The sequence below is a fragment of the Poecilia reticulata genome, linkage group LG5 (genome assembly GCF_000633615.1).
Source record: "Poecilia reticulata strain Guanapo linkage group LG5, Guppy_female_1.0+MT, whole genome shotgun sequence".
NCBI classification, from domain to species: domain Eukaryota; kingdom Metazoa; phylum Chordata; class Actinopteri; order Cyprinodontiformes; family Poeciliidae; genus Poecilia; species Poecilia reticulata.
This window is the reverse complement of record NC_024335.1, coordinates 10899376-10917125: the sequence shown is the minus strand read 5'-3', so window position 1 is coordinate 10917125 and position 17750 is coordinate 10899376. Positions and strand designations below refer to the sequence as shown.

The following is a 17750-nucleotide window of genomic DNA, read 5'->3' as shown; positions in this document are numbered from 1 at the left end:
AGCTAGCTTTGCTAGCATCACGTCCACAGATCTTACCTTTCTTTAAGCTTTCCTTCCAAGTGACGCTAAAAGTTGGACGAAGTCCCCACCGTCTGTGAAAGCGAAGCGCTGCTGATTTTACATKTAGCCATATCAATTTATGTAGCGCTATTATATTACTGATGATTAGACTCGCTCAGAGGAAACCACTGCGCATGTCTGGAGCTTCGCGTGCGAGTAAAGGTGGAGGCGATGGGTGACAACAGACACGTAAGTTACGATATTGCTCGGATTTTACGGCGCCACCTTACGTCCCTGAACTTCACATTTTAACGGAAAAAAAAGCAACGCGACTTGGATGTAACTAACGCGACAGTTTGTAGAAATGTAGTGAAGTAGAAAGTACAGATACTTACTGTAAAATGTAGTGGAGTAAAAGTAGAAAGTATCCATTATTAAATCTACTTAAGTAAAGTACAGATACACGAAAATTGTACTTAAGTACAGTAACACTTCCCACCACTGCTTAAAAGTCAAGCTTAAACGAAGTCAGAAAAAATATATCAAATAAAAATAACTGTAAATTCACTTCTGCATTGTAACATACTGGTAGTCACAAGGTTAAGTGTTCCCCTGTTGTCCAGATCACAGAATTGATCATTTGAATTAGAAGAAACCCACAGGTTGCTCTCAGCTTCCACAGCAATCAAACAATTGATCTAACAGGCAGATGGGGAGGACTAGAGAGCAACACAGTGTTCCAGCTGTCAGCTGCATGACTGGACACATCAGCATCACCTGGCCAGCCAAGCACAGAATACAGTAATAGAAGCACAACATGGGATACATCAAAAGCAGAAACATAGTCTTCATTTTAATGCTGACAGTGAGACTTTGTTTCCCTCAATGAGGCAAAATCAGAAAGACATTGTGTGCCAAGGCTAAAGCTCAAGTTGATTTGATAAAGTTCATTTGTCATTCTGCCCCTGAAGGACTATTATGTTTGAAAAAGACAAAAATCTTCTCTCAAACAGACTGTTCTGGCATTAGGTTAAACGTAACCATCAGTTCTTTGAATGGTGCAATTTTCTTTGTGCAGAAATTTATGTTAACTTGTATCCAAAAAAGCTTTTAGAAAATGGCTGAAACACAACACAAAATTACAACCAATGAATATTGAACAAATAACTTCTTTTGAAATGGAAATCCCTTGTTGTCCCACAGTGGGGAAATTCAGGTGTCAGGTGTTACAGGTGAATAAAAACATGGTTCAATGTAAGCTTAGAAATGCTTAACACAGAAAAAGGTGCATCAAAGCTGTTTGTTAATACATTTACAAAAAAATATAAGTTTTAATTCTGAATGGGTTTTAAGAACAAGAGCAAAACTAAAACAGAAATTGCTCTAGAACATTTTTCTCACCTGGCTAAAATTGTACTATTGTCAGTTTGTCAAAGAATATGCTTAAATATTTTTTATACTATGCCAGTATTATGGATGGCATTGTGACAGCTCTCAGATACTCTGGATCCTTGCTGTGGTTTTGTCGTGTGTCATGTCTTTGTAGTCTTATTCAGTTCCAGTTCTAGCGGTGTCTGAGTTCTGTGCTACTTTGCTCACATGTGCTGTCTGGATTTTTTTAATGTTTATTATCTTCATTAAAACCATCAGTTGCTCTACAACCTGGGTCCACTGCATCCATCTTCACCACCAACAATCACCAATTCATGACATTTGGAAGACATGGGTGTACTTTGTGTGATTTGGCAATTAAAATTATTACTCATCAAACATCAAACTTGGAAGTGGAAGGAGTTCTTCAACACACCATTCTCTGGTCCAATTAATTCAACATGATTCATCTAGCTCAGATTATGGAGTGAGCTGGTTTGTCCAGTGACAATTATCCATTGACTCATCTAGTCTTAAATACAACAAGAGTATTTAAGACTAAATGAGTCAGAATTTTTCTAACTTAAGGCAGAAAATACTTTTCTTTATCAAACATGTAGGGTCAAGTTAAGGATCAGCATTCATCTGGACTCAGTGAAGCATTGCTATGAATTAAATCTGCCAACTTCCATCTCAACATTTTTGAAAAATACAGAGTGTCGTATCATACCAGCACACCAAAGTAGAGCTGCCATCATTATTTCCAGTAATCTCTCTCTATAAAAAAAAATCAACCATGTAGCTGCAATTCATCAGTTCTGTTGAAAAAATTCTGAGAAAATCTCAGTATTATAAATGTTCAGATCCTGTCAGTGGTCTATAAAAGACCTAAGTTGGGCCTGAATATGTGTAAAAATTATTGGTTAACTTTGTATACCCCTCAGTTCATCACACACCAGAATCAATCAGTCAAGTTTATTTGTATAGTACATTTCAGTAGGAAGGAAGTTCAAAGTGCTTTAAATCATAAAAACACAAAAACAAAAAGTCATAAAAACAACAGCATGCTCTGTGTTCCCATGCCCAAAATAAAACAAGAGGAGTCAGTTTAGGTTCTAATACTCCTCCCTTCTGGAAGCAACTTCCTGAATACCCAAGTAGATCAGAAACCCTTTACTTCTATATATCTGGACTGAATGCATACCTATTTATTGTGGCTAGAGGTCAAAATTTACTGCATTCACCAGTTTAATTTTAAAGTAGCTTAGCTATTACTTTTTTTTGGCAGAATTTTCTATACCTCTGTTTTTATTTTTATTTTAATGCAAAGGTTTTTTTTTAATGACCTCATGTTTGAATGGTGATATACAACACAACTTGTTCTGCCTTGCCTTTTACTCCTTCCATATACAAACAATCTGTAGGTTACTTTTCAGTTGTAAGGCAACAAAAAGAGCACATCAGTAGTTTCAGCATGTAGGAAGCTGAATCACAGCCACGACAATGTGGTAACTGAATTAATGTCAAATCAAATGTTATTTCTTGACAGTTACCTTGACACGAGCACATGTATACACCTGACAGAAAACAAAATGTTTTACCCACCAAGACGTAATGTAACAAGTGCAGTTTCAGCGAGCTTTCAGAACAGAGGGACAGCAAAATAGAAAGTGTGTCTTTTCCGATTCAGTGCACCCCTCCCCCAGTCAGCGTACTGCCAGTCCACCCTTATCTGTCGACAAAGGCAGAGGAGATCAAAACACTGAAAACAAAGTCACGTCCTGGCCACAGGGCCCAACCACAAAAACAGCAGCAGTCATAAAAACAGAGGTTAAAGGCTGTGCAATAGAGACACAGTATGAATTAGTAATGATTCAAATCATCCTGTTTGCTTCAGATAACTCTTTACATGCTGAACACAACTTACCGCAGCATAAACTCGAGGTAAAAAGGAGTCTCTAAAGGACTGCAGCGGCAAGCTTCACACAGACAAAAAAACAGTAATTTAAGGGAACCTTTGAGTGAGCATTAAACGTAGACCAGAGTAAATCATTTCAAATGGCCACATTAAAGAAAATCTGCTAATGTGGAGGGAAAAACCATTGAAACACGGTGAGGTACTGGCTTATGAAACATTAACTGCCCTTGCCTGGTGAGAAACACAAAGCCATCTTTTTCTCTTGCAAAAACTGGCGCTTAATTAAATTATCATATTCTGAAAAGGCAGACTCATTACTTCCCAGCTGTAAACCCGCTGAGCTGACAGTCAGACCCAGCAAGTTCTAAGAAATCCACTGACATCTAAGAGAATGAGAATCAAGAGTGAAGCTTACAGTGAACTATCATCCAGGGTGTTGTTCTTGCATTATAGATAATTATTTTTAAAGGTTCGTACAATGCTCTCTCTTTTCAGACTCTTGCTATAAGGCTCGGACAGAAATATTTTTACAAGGACAAAGTCACAACCTACCATAAAAGATTTCAGAATTATGACCCAACTATTCATTTCTCTGAGCTGAAGTAGCTGCAGCCTATTATCTTTTTTATGAATTTACTTTAGTTTGCAAGTTTTATGCACCACTATAGTTATGAAGTTCAAGAGACCATTATATAAAATATTCTAGGGAATACAATTTAAAAATAAAAGAAAAGAAAAAAATGAATAGCTTCCACTCAGGTGGGCACTGGAGATGGCCTTTTAGAGAAATAGTTTTCTGTAGATTTACAAGAATGTTGGTACTCAGAGGGCTAGCAAAATAAAATCATAAGTAAAAAAACCCCCAAAAAGCAGCACATAGATTCCTGAAATTGCTGTTGGTATAGTGAAAATAAAGGGTAAGTACTGGTACCTTCCTAGTCTTTGCTTTTGTTTTTTGTATGGTTACATTTTTTTCTTTTTCAGCTGTACAGAGGAAGTCACAAAAACATTCAGAGTCTATGGTTTAGTGGTTTAGATGTGGTCTGTGTCAGTATCATTCATCTGGCTGCCACAATGTACAAGCCCACCACTGACTGATCAATTGGATTCCCTCAAGGAATCATACGGCCTTCAAAGTGAAAGTCTACATAAGTTATCAAATCTAGGGACTGCAGCGGCAGGAAAAGAGGCAGAAAAAAGATGTGCACACTGACTCAAAGCCCCCTGCAAATAAGATGTTTTATCATATTCATTCTTCTGTAAGTCACAGAAAATAAAATAAAATAAGGATGTTCAGAGAAACTATCATTTACAAAGTAATTCTCTGATCGTATAATTTGATGGCAATTCAATGTGTGAAGTATCCTACTATACACACAAGTCAGTATTTTTATCACATGCAAAATATTTTCAAACAAGTTCCATATTAGAAACATTTGACTGTCTAAAAACTACAGCATAATAGGCAGTTGCATTCAATCCCTTATCATTTAGTTACAGTTTTTGTCATAAAATACTAGGACACATGAAGGAAAATTCAGTTCAAACATCTAAGTCTAAAATCTAGGGATTTTTTAAAAATCGCTGAGTTCTATACAGAAAATTGATGTTTGCACTCTGTTTTGTTGGTTTGAAATGTGTAATATAAGTGAAAATAAATTTATTTGCACTCAAAAAAATGTAAAACTGAAAAGTTTTGATATGTCTTATCTGGACTCTCAGTTTTAGGCGAAAAAAAAGAGAGAAAAATCTTTAAAAACTTTGATGCCATTCCATCAAGACAACTTGCAGAAATTAAGTGAAGCCAAAGGTTTAGATACACTGTGACTGTGAAAGCAAAAACTCAGTATATTTATATTGCCACGTGATAATTGAAATTCTATGAAACCACCAGCATCAACGATCCAATTTTCACAGAAAATCCTGTGAAAGTGTGACCTTGTATCTAAACCGGAATGTAATATGAAGCCACACCTTCACTTCATCTGCGCTTCACTCCACAGAGGCAGACAAAGAAGAGACGCCTGAGATCTCTCTTCTCTCTGGTCTCTCATCTGACATGCACACATGCTGGTTATCTGTCAAGCAAATGTCAAATGTGCTCTAAACGGCTGCCATCTCCGCTCTCCAACTAGATTCCCATGTTTTTCATCTTGTGCTGGATCTGCTGATGTCTTTCAGAGTAGAGTGACAGTCCCAGAGTCATGAAACACATGAGGGGCGCTCAAGTAAAAGACGACGAGGGTCGCCAGTTGAACTGTGCATTTCTGGCGGAGTGACAAAATCTGAGCTACAGGCATATCTGTCTTCATTAGATGTGAGAGGATACACAGTGGTCTGAAAATAGGAAAAATGGCTTGGTCTGAATTATTCATAGCTGAAAGTCAAAGATTATTCTCTTTTAAATCAGTCTGTCATGTAATTACATTAACGGAGACGTATATTTAACCACATGCTCTAAATCAAAGCTGTGCTGGAAAAAACAGTATTATCTCGTTAGTGGAGGGCCAACCAATGGCACAGTTTCCCAGTCGAATACTGGGCTGCCGGAGGACACTATTAAAGGAGCATCTGACCTGTACACCCACTGACAGCTCAATATAAACGTTCCTCTTTTTAATAGACCATCTTGCTGAAAAATATGTCGACAAACCTTTTTTAAAAAAAAGCCATTTCAGGAGAACTTAAATGGTCCCACCCATTACATTTTATGCTCCAGTCTGTTCACATAAACTTGATGCTCAGCCTTGGTTGCTGTTTTTATGGTCCGACGTGGACAATCAGCACTGCACTTCATTCCTGAGGAGATGTGAGCCAGAAGGCGAAAAATCATTGAGTGCAGTCGGAAGACGGGGCCAAGGAATTGATAGACTGCATTACAGGAGCTTATATTTCACTTTATTCATTCAGTATCCACCCTCCAGTGTATAACCACCAAACTGTAGCATAGCATTACTTTAAAAGAAAAGAGGAATACCCAAGAGGAATAAAACTGAATGGGTGAAGAGTTCCTCTTCATGTTCTTCTGCAACCTTGCCTGACTACAAATGAGCAATCATAAATATATCTTAGAATTTGCTATTAACAAACTGCATAAAAAGGAGGTTTCAGGGGACAGTTTTTATGGAAAATGGTTAAAGTTCTGATTTAAGACTGCAAATCCGTATTCATAAGTAGAGGGAATTTGCACTAGAAAGGACATTAAACTTTCTTGACTTATTCTCAGACTTCAAAAAGTAGAAGGCAATTAAGAGACAAATGTGAGGAGCAGTTGGAAAGCTTTCACTGGTTTTAATGAAGAGAGAACTACAACAAAGGGGTCTGAAAGAAAAGTGACATTTTTGGGTGAAGTCCTTAAGACCATTAAAAACATGCAATTGCCGGGTGGCTCAGTTGGTAGAGCTGGCAATGTTGCCATCCTGGGTTCAATTCCTCATTTCAGGCCATTTCCTACATTTACTGTTCAATAAATGCCTCTAGTGTCAAAAAAAAAAAAAAGAAAGAAAATTCAACGCAACTCAAATATGTTCCAGAACTTCATGTTGTTTTCCATCCCTCCATCAAAAATCCATGAAAAATTTAAATGTAAGTTGTAATTGCAATATTACTGGGATTTTGTTAAATTTAAACATTTGAAGCAATCCCAAAATAGAAACACATGAGACAGCAATAGTGATGTGGGACTGTTTATTTTTCTAATGGATATTCATTGGGTTTTGTTGTTTTTCTTTTTTTTTTTTCTAGTGTGACAAAAACAGATTATTTATGCACTTTCATGTTTCTGTTCATTGTTTCACCGAGGTTTTGCAATTCCTGCCCTTGTTTCCCACTAATTTCAGTAATCACAATATAAATTCTCTTGTTCACTCTTGAAGCTTTTTATGTCCTTAAAAGAGAAATTCACAATAAATCAGCCAGCATTTCACCTTTCAAAAGATAAAGAACATGAAAGAAAGATCTAGATTTCAGGCATGCTTCATATTTTTACATTGATTCTTTGTCTTGAAAGGACTAAAAACTCAGCAGTGGGTCTTTCCCTTTGACGTCTGATTCCATGGATGCAGGCTGTAAATACCAGATATGTTTAGAAAGCTATCTGCAGTTTGATCAGAGTTTTTGGTCAGTCATCGTGGTTGTGTGTCGCCACTATAGTTCAAATATTCTCTATTTAGTTTGGTGTCAGATATCTTTTTCAAAGAAGTTTTGTTTACATGCAGATTTTGACTCCAAAAACAGTAACATTATTCTGTGTGGATGGTAATTCATTCTAAAGAGGGAGTGATGGTGAACGTAGAAAAGGTGTACATTTCAATAAGAACAACGTGTGTCATATGAGTTCAACCTGCACAAAATAATCAACTCGTGTTTTATTTTGGCGGGTCAAACTCACTGCACACGATTAAGTTCGGGGTCAGAGGTGAACCCGGATCTCCTCCATTGCTGTAGCTGTAGCCAGCTGCTTGTGTTGGCGTTTTCCCAAAATCGCTGAAGAATATTGCAGAATCAAGCCAAGTTAACAAAGCTGGATTATATCGGTTGTTTCTGGGAACCACTAAGCGGTGAGGCGTTTATTTACGTACTTTGTTACTGAATAAGTCAATCAAGTTTTCTACCATCCCTACTTTTTCATAAATGTACAAATGTAGTTTGTCTTACCAATTCGTGTTCCTTTTATACTTTTAATGGAAACCAAAAGGTCCAGTTTCTGAAATCCATCCATCCATCCATTTTCTTGCACCCTTTTTCCCTCAGTGGGGGTCGGGAGGGGTGCTGGTGCCCATCTCCAGCCAACGTTTCGGGCGAGAGGCGGGGTACACCCTGGACAGGTCGCCAGTCTGTCGCAGGGCAACACAGAGACACACAGGACACACAACCATGCACACACACACACTCACACCTAGGGGCAATTTGGAGAGGCCAATTAACCTGACAGTCATGTTTTTGGACTGTGGGAGGAAACCGGAGTACCCGGAGAAAACCCACACACGCACAGGGAGAACATGCAAACTCCATGCAGAAAGACCCCAGGCCGGGAATCGAACCCAGAACCTTCTTGCTGCAAGGCAACAGCTCTACCAACTGTGCCACTGTGCAGCCCTCAGTTTCTGAAATATATCAACAAATTTTCACATCGTGTCATAAGTCTTGCATCCTCCCTTAAAAAAAAAACAACTCCTCCAGCATGTAAAAAACAATATGTTAGAAACTTGAAAAATTGCAATATTCATAACAAGCATAACTTGTAATAGACTAATTGCAAAGTTAATGTAATGTTGCGTTGTAGTGCAGCCAACAGCCACCCATATAACACACTCTGAGTAGCAGCAAATCACCACCGAACCAACTTAATCACATCAAAAATCTTTCATCACATTAAAATTTCAACATGACACACCAAACCCAAGAAAAACTAACAGAGCTGTGGCCAATTTCAAAGGGAATGTACCTCTTCTGTGCACTAAGCTTCAGCCAAGCATGAACCATTAACAGCAATACAATTGAGTAACTTTAAAGGAGGTTGCTTTAATTGCTGGGTAAGGGCAGGCTTTTAGTTTGTAAAACCCAATTACTGCCATGCTGTTAGCACTTCTTCACTAATTGCATTCATCAGCTGAAATCATTATCAGCAGGCTCTCCTTCGATTTCTATCAAAACCAAAAAAAAAGTCCTCATTTCTTTGAGTTTCAGGACCGCAAGCGGTAGCTCATAATGCAGTGAGGGATAATAGGTTTACATTTGAGCTGTAATTAGAGAGAGAATGGAGATGGAAGACTTCTGGCGGATGAGAATCTGGCACAGTAAGGGTCCTCTCTGCTCCGATGAAACACAGGGACACATTTTACTTTGAGCTATTATGCAAGTCAGTATTTCCATAGAACACTGATTGGATGTGGAAAAAAAAACGAATTTCAAGAACAGATGCTAGAGTTTTTCTTTACTTTTAGTGTTTTTTTACCCCTCAGGTTTGACTTACTTAGTTTCTGTTTCAGAAATTATTATTTTTTTATATAGGAGAGTTATTTAATAAAAATATATTATCCAAGTGTTGATGAGAGCTTTTCTAAATATGCATATTGTCTTTATCTAAGGGGGTTTGAAACTGATTCAATGGATCCAAATTCCTCACTTAATCTACAGCAACTGGAAAGCTGGTGACATAACACAACAAAAACTAGGGTTTATAAACCTCACCTGTTAGAAAGGGGGGGAAAGGTGAGTGAGTTTAAAATATTGCTTCTTGCAAGAAAATAGAAAACCTCATAATACCTTTCAACAAACGACACCAAAAAATAAGTCAAGAGCTGAAACATAATTTGAACTTTTAAATATTGTAGATTACCCTTTTTATGTATTAGATTACTGAATTTTAATCATTTACATGTTGCAGAATATGCCTAAATGTCTGATTAATCCTGACCTTTTTGGGCAGCATTTGATAACACACACATTATGCATACGCTAAAGGTTTTTTGTTTTTTCAGACGAAGTTAGTCTGAAATTATTGGTTTCTGTAAGAGATGTAAAATATTAAAAGTAGTGTTAGCATGAAACGTGTGATTTTTATCTAACCTTGCTTATCTCTGCAGCAAGTTCCCAGCAATATAAAACCATTTAATGAGAAGATCAGGACCTCCATACAAAGCCTGAGGATTTTTCTGACATATTACAACATACTGAATATTTACTATCAATTATACCAATGTTGACAGCGTAATGTAAACAACAAATTAAAACCAAAGAAAATAACTTTGAAAACATTTGTGAAATATTGCAAAAAAGTCTGAATGTCCAAACAGATTCACCCTGAAAGAAGATGGCAAAATACTAAAAGAATTCAACGCCAACCTACAGCAGTTCTCACTGCAGCTCATACAAAAGTGAATGCCTGCAGACTCAGAAGAAGAATGCACTGGTTTAACTTTCATGGGAGTTGTGCAAGGAGGAAACATTTAACACAAGATCAGACTAAAGTTTTCCAGAGGCTGTTGACAAAACCCAGGACAGAGCAGATGGTGTGTTTGGTAAAAACTATGTTCAACATTTCAGGAAAAAGCCTCATTATATTTGTAAATCATCGAGATGTAAGCATCAGTTTTTTTGTCAAACTTTACTAGACCACAGCAAAAAAGCTCACCATCATAGAATCTACCATATCAGAATGTGACGTGTAAAAAAAAACCACTGAAATAACTGAAACCTGCAACATGACAATGACACAAAACATAAGGACGGATTGATGACTAAAAAATGGAAAGTCCTGGTTTCATGCAAAGCCCATATCTTGATCTTGTTAAGATTCTGTGGAATGACTTGGGCTCTTCATACAAGAAGCCCCTCTCTCTTCTATACAAAATTTTTTTAGATTAGATTAGAAATCAATATATGAACATTTCTTCATTCCGAACTGAATATTTAATGTTTTTCACAAGACTGCATTTCATTTAAATCCTTGAGTTCCGACAATATAAAACATGTTTCTCTTAATTGAACTTAAATTACCTTTAATTTTCTCCTTGATGTGAACAATCATTTCTCTTGTCTCTGCACCGGCACTGTCCCCTTGCTGTGCTCTTTTGGCCACAACCACACACACTCAGAGAATACAACCAAGGCCACACGCAGCCACTCATGGCTCATCTATACAGCTGCCATTCAGATGCGTATAGCAGAGGACGTTTGATGGTTTTCTAATCTTGGGAGCTGCCACAGGGAGATGGGGCGAGCTGACCCCTGTCATCCCCACAGTGCATCTCAAACAGCCCCACATCTCTATCTCAATCTCCTGGTGGTTGCTAGCGCCCCGCCATTGTGTCGTTCACCCGCTCTCCAAATGTCAGGACAAATGCTCCACAGTCGCATCCCTAAATATCCCCAGGGTGGGGCTGACCTGCTCACAGCCTCTCAATATAATGTCATGCTATCTCTTGGCAAGGGTTCCACACTGACCTGTGATGCAAAGTGTGCAGCCGACTGGTTCATTCCAACATGCAACAATGATCAAATATGTACATACAAAGCATAGACTGCTATATACATCGCTTACAGACAACAAAAACCTGAAGCTACTGCAAAAAAATAGCAAAGTGCTTAAGTGATTGAGGGTTTTGTGATCTTATTCCCTTTGTTTAGATAAACCAACAAACTTGATAATCATCAGCGTTTGCTGAAAGGAAGTCATTCAAAGCTGTCAAATAGAGTGTGACTAACTATTTGTTTCTCATTTTTGTAATCAAATATTCTTCTGGACTGGGTCGTGTGCAACTAATTGGTAACCATTAGCATTAATATTTCACACAGAAAATATCTGACAGTGCCTCACTTTTGTGGTAGGTTTGTTAGTGAATCATGGCTGACCAATGATTCCAGCTCCCAGCTAAAGGTCAAAGTAACTAATCCACTGATAATCATTATTAGTAAAGAAACATTTAAATCCATATACAGCATCTAAAGGGAATAAACCACTGCAAGTCTACAGCAAAAGCATAATTTCACTGTTTGTCTCAGATGATCATTAACTGATATATTTTTTTATACTCATTGCAAAAAATTGTAAAAACATAGAAAACAAGACCTGTTCCCCATGTTATAAAGAAAATATCTTGTAAAAGTAGCACTTTTTGTCAATGTTCAAGAATTATTGACTTAAAATAAGCTCCTAATAATGTGCTGAAAAGTTACTATGTTAGATTTGCCTGTTTTTTCAAGAGTGCTGATATATTTGAATATAAAACTAAACAATAACACTTGGTAAGATTTGAGGATTTTTGCAGTTCACCTTCCTACTTCAAAAACATGTTTTAGATTGTATCCATGAGTAGAACACAATGATGCAAACTTTAAGGTTTTTTTCTTCTTTTACTAATTGCTTTGTGCTTTTTCTCAGTGTCCATGAAAATGAATTTGCATGGACTGAAGACCGCTTAGCAGAACATAAATATAAACTTTATTTAATCATGCAACACACAATGATAAAAACTTCAAGGCTTGTTCTTCTTTTAGTAATTGCTTTATGCTTTTCTCATTGTCCATTCAATTCATTTGCATGGATGGAAGAGTGCTTAACAAAGTATAAATATAAACTTCATTTAATTATGAACCAATTAATTTTTTGTGTTTCTTACACTGTGTGAAACAATAAATCAAAATATAAAGTTATTCAAAGATGGACTCCCTCAATTATTTGAGTTTACAAAATAGTTAAATCTTTCAAAGATTCAGGAAGTCGTGTGTCTCGGCCCACTTCACAAAGATCCGACAAGCAGATTTTGTTCCTCTGGGCAAACACGTTAAATCAATTCCTCCTCATCCAGAAGGAATATTTTAATTTATAATTGTCATTATTGTGGCAAATCTAAATGAATGTTTTGAAAAGATTTTAACTGGGAACAGATAAAACAAAATAAATACTTTTTGCTATATTCTGCACTTAATTTAGCCTCCAGAGAATCAGTTTATTATATGAAAATTGGGAAACTCAGAAAAAGAAAACCAAAATAAAAGTTTCTGACAATTTGCATTGAATACAAAAAGAAAGAAAGAAATACCCTGAAGCATGAAAAACGGCTTAGGAAAGAGCCATTAGAGTGCATCACACAGTTTTTAGAAAGTCTCAAACATAAGCAAATATGGAAATACTCAGCTAAATTCAAATGAGAGGCAGAGCACAGTTTCATCTCCTTAATAAGCCAATATATCTCCTTGTGTGCATGTGAATATAAAATGCAAGAGTAAAACTCATCTCCTAAGTCAGATTGCAATTTGTACAGTTAACATAGGCCAAGTGGTGTAATGCATGACATTTTAAAATCTAAAAGAGGTTTGGACCTGCAAATTGCACAGCTCACAGCATTTTCATTTCAAGAAGAGGAAGCCGCTGGAGTGTTGCATCATGCAGCTACAGCATGTATGTTTTTCCATCCCTGTTTACCTCTCCAGCACTCTTGCCCTTGCAGACACTGACCAGCAAACCAGCGGCAGCTTGATATCTGCTCATTTAAATGGGACAAAGTGAGTTACAGTTAAGACAAAAGATTCCAAGTCTCTAAATAGCTGAGTAATGAGGCTCCCATTTGACCCAGCCACATCATCAGTCTAAATCCTATCAATGGGAACAAAACAAATTGTACAGCCGAAAGGTACTTGTTATCATGCTGGCTCTTTCTCTCCACAACATAACAGAGAAGCTGAACCCTGGTATGGCACTCTCTCTCACCCTTCTTCTTCCGTTTTCACTCTTTCATGACTAGCTAATGAATGTAGATGGTGCTCTGGGGGATGCAGTGGTCTTATTACAGGGGTTATGTGTGCATGCTGCAAGCTCTGCTTTCCACATTCAGGCTAGAGAAAGAGGTTCAATTGCTTTACCAAAGCCTCCACCTCAATAAACAGAGGGGTTAAAGAGGTTTGTTTATTGGGCCCACCTTGGTTTGACCTCCGTAGCTCAGGGACAAGCTACGTGATTACAGAAGTGTTGGTAGAACCCATGGAGAGCAGGACCAGTCTGCTTGTGCTGGCTCCCCTTCTGTCTCCACATAAATCAGATGAAATAGGTGACGATCCGCAAACGTGAAAACAACGCGGGTGGAATGTAAGAGGGAGGATTACTTGGTTTATCCAGCATGTCTGTGGTAAAACAAGTCAGATTCGGTGGTCTACAATGATGTATCTGTTCTCCATGAACAAATATCTGAACATCTCACAGTAGAAGGTATTTAACACATTTAATGAGAGCACTTGGCCATTCTGCATGTGTAACCAGCAAATACAGTATCAGTATTTACATTCCCATTCAGTCTTTATTAAACCAGCTTTTCTGTTGAACCTGGATGTCATGATTGGAGAGATATAAACCTATAGAGCATCGTTTCCTTTTAAGCAGAAAAAATTCCGTCATGAAGTCTGTAAGTTATGCAACTACTTTCTTTTTTCATAGTAATGGCATCAATTCAATTATTTATTAAATCAATTTAATTATTTTTGGTCTGATTTGCATCCTGTTATGGCTGTTATTCTTTTTGGCTGTTATAAGTGACATGTAGAATAGAGTACTTGGGCCATACTAAGACAAAAAAAATACAAGAATAAAGCTATTGTATTATGAGAAAGAAGTTGAAAGTATATGAAAATAAAGTCATAATGATATAAGAATGAAGTCGGAAAATTATAAATTTTAATCATGACATATGACTTTATTCTCATAACACTACAAATTTATTCTCGCATTATTTGGACTATTGTCATAATATTGCGACTTAGTTCTATTTTGTTTTTTGCTAGCCTGACCCTAATACTCCATCGCAAATACCCAACCTGAAAATCAGAAGCACATACAAATATTGTCAAAATTGTTTGTAATTAACCAGTAGCTTCGTGCAGTGCTAATTATTTTTAACTCCAAAATAAACACATCAAAGCCGAAAACAAAGCTGCCCTTTTTAAAGGAAGCACTCTTTTATTAAAATTCAGGAAGCTTTGTGTCCCGTTATGCCCTGCAGGTGTTGTGTTTATCTTCAACTGCTGAAGATAACATCACTGAGATAACGTCACTGTCTTTCATTTGTAAGGCATTCATCAGGGCAGAGAGGACTTGATTCCCCCCGCCCCCCTCAGCCAGGAGTTTGACTGCTATTGCAGGGGCAGAAAGAGTGATAAAAAGTTATTATCAATGAGATTCTGATGTGAACATGGCTTCCCCATCTAGATCTTGCTGGACAAAACTACATGCAAAGCTTTGAAAACGATGCTGGTTACCTTTCTTTAGCTTTTGCTGACAACTACTAAAATACCTTATTCTGGGCATGCATGCAATTTGATATAATTAACTTGTGTTTGTAATGGTAATCAAAAATGTATTAACAATAACTGATAAAAAGAACTTTATAACCTGTTATTTCTGTCAGCAACATGTCGCACTATATGACAGATTAACATGAATTCTCATTGTTTTCATTGGAAAGCGCTGAGGAAATGGATATTTTGGTTTTTGTAATTGAACTCCTGTTTTTGCCATAAGTAGGTAAACCAGGCCTGATAGTTAATCTGGGTCTTGTGGGATAGAATAGATTAGTACACTGTGATGCTTGGCGTTCCTCTCTGATGCCAAGGCAAATCTCTCAGGTCTTTCTCATGATCGGCAGTCTAGTCCTTTTTACTTGTAATTGGCAAGTTTTAAGCAGTTATTAACAGAATACGTACGACAGCTCAATCACTACTTCAACTACCACAGATCCAGGCGCTAAGTTGTGATCTGTGCTCTCATTTTGTTAATATATGCAGCTCTGCAGCTGTGTTTTAATAATTCATCTCTTTTTTGGGTCTCCTATTGAAAAAACCCAAACGTAGGTGTTTTCATTCTGTTTATTAATGAGAAAAGTGTAAATAAAAGAAGGTGACATGGCCCTCACCTACAAATTTTTTTACTTTTATAAAGTTTTTGTTCTTTCTCCCTTTGAATAAAGATTGGTATGTATCCATTATTACTGCCAGAAGGCTGTCATCTTTCAGAGAAGTTACTTCCCATTTTTCAGGTCAGGGTTGAGTTAATTAAATTTCAGTCAATTTACATTTGTTTCCAGTTTATTTAATGGTAATTTACAAAGACCATTGTCTCAAGAAACTTCCAAAAAAAAAACAAAAAAAAACTTTTGTCATGTCTCAATTAAATGTTTTAATAGCCTTTTACTCAGCTCCAATTAAACAATTTTACTTTTACATACTTTCTTTTTTCAAACAGTACAATTTGTTTATATTGTTGTTAAATACAAAAACTAGAATGTCTGATTAAAAAACTAAGTTGGTTTTCCTTTAAAAGAAAGCTGAGGTTTCAGCACAAAAATGGTTTCAAATATAATATACAGTGTCAGACCTTTAACTTCATAAGACATCATATTATTTACATCCACATATTTGATGAAAAAGACAACAACCTCAAAGTCTAGACCCTGCTGTAAATTTTTATCAATGTAATCTATGAGACTACTAGGCTGCTTCATTTAAAACTCCTTTTCAACAAAACTATTATTAAAGGATATAAAACATAGCAAATAATTAAAAAAAGACATTTATGGAGCCCCTGATGGGACAAATCTAGGTGACTCACCAGTATGTGTGCTATAATATTATTTTATGTGCTAATTTGGTAAAGAAAAATTACAAACAATAAAATGTGTGCATTGCTTAATATTTTCTTAATTAAAGCAAATGATTTTTTCCTGTTTTTCTATCATCATAGTCACTCAGTTGCAGGTCGTGTTTGCATTTGCAGCTAATGTGGAGCTGTTGCCTTGGAGCAGCTCTGTGGCATTTGTCCTTCAGTAGAACAAGGCTCATTATTTCAATGTGTGGTCACAGTGTTCACCGTTACGCCCAGGGATCAAGCCATCTCTCCATTAGGGAGAATCACTTTGAAAGGTCTTGTCTCCCACTTGAAAGACACTCACAAACTTGGATATGCATGCACAGCTGATGTACTGACATTATGTTTCAACTTTTGATGCTGAACTTGAAAGATGTTAACTGGTTGAACTGCCATTTGTGCAAAGTGCAACCTTTACATGGCATTACTGTTTTGCTGTTCTGCACAGACAATAAGATGCCGTTATCTCCCTTTGCTACTTACAGAGGCAGTGAGCTTAAATGTGGCTAGAATATGCAGCAAGGGCTTTTAAAATAGTCTCTCACTGCAGTACAAGTTTATAATAAATACAGAAAGCTGTAATTTATTTTTTTATTTCTTTGTGATGTTGGGTTGTGCTTTGAGGTTTTTTTTAAAAAAAACCTAAAATCATATGATCATATGAGACTGCCGTTAGGAAATTGAAATTCTGAATCTCCTTTAGATCTGACAGAATTATTTCTTTAAGTCTTTGAAATATATGGTTTAATAATAATTTAAGTCTTAAAGCTGTAAGATTTGTAGATAAATCTCAAAATCTAGATGCAGAAATTTGTACAAATCTTATTTAATCTCAATCTATTTTCACTCTTTTCTGTTGGCAACGTTGTGACAGTTGCAGCTGCTGCTTTCTGCCCTCTGTATACTCATTAGCATCACATTAAAACCTTTCTACCAAACCATGGTTTGTTTTAATATTTTCATAGTAAAGAAGCATAAAAACAACAGTGGATCTTTGTTGCTCTTTTGCTCACAACAGTCCATTTGCATGTTGTCTCTGTTTTAGGAACGGATTAGTTTCTGGTATCACCAAAGTTTAAAATAGTTATGGATCCAAAGCTGGTAAAAGTTTACATCTTACTGTTCATGCGCTTCCAAAATTTCTGAGATGATAAAGTGTCAGGATGGAAATGGTTATTTAGATCGTATGGAGCAAAGAGTAATGTAGATTCTTTTGCAAAAAATGTAGTCATGCTGTGGTAAACTGGTAAACTCACTCGTATTTAAGGTACACTGTTTTAAAACTAACTGTTAATCTAAGTAAACAACCAGGCTATTATACCAGCT

At 36.7% G+C, this 17750-nt stretch overlaps 1 protein-coding gene across 1 annotated transcript in view; it reads right to left on the bottom strand.

The window, feature by feature from the left end:
- Positions 1–17750, bottom strand: part of tafa3a (TAFA chemokine like family member 3a) — a 103308-nt gene that overhangs the window by 22405 nt on the left and 63153 nt on the right. The window lies entirely within an intron of this gene.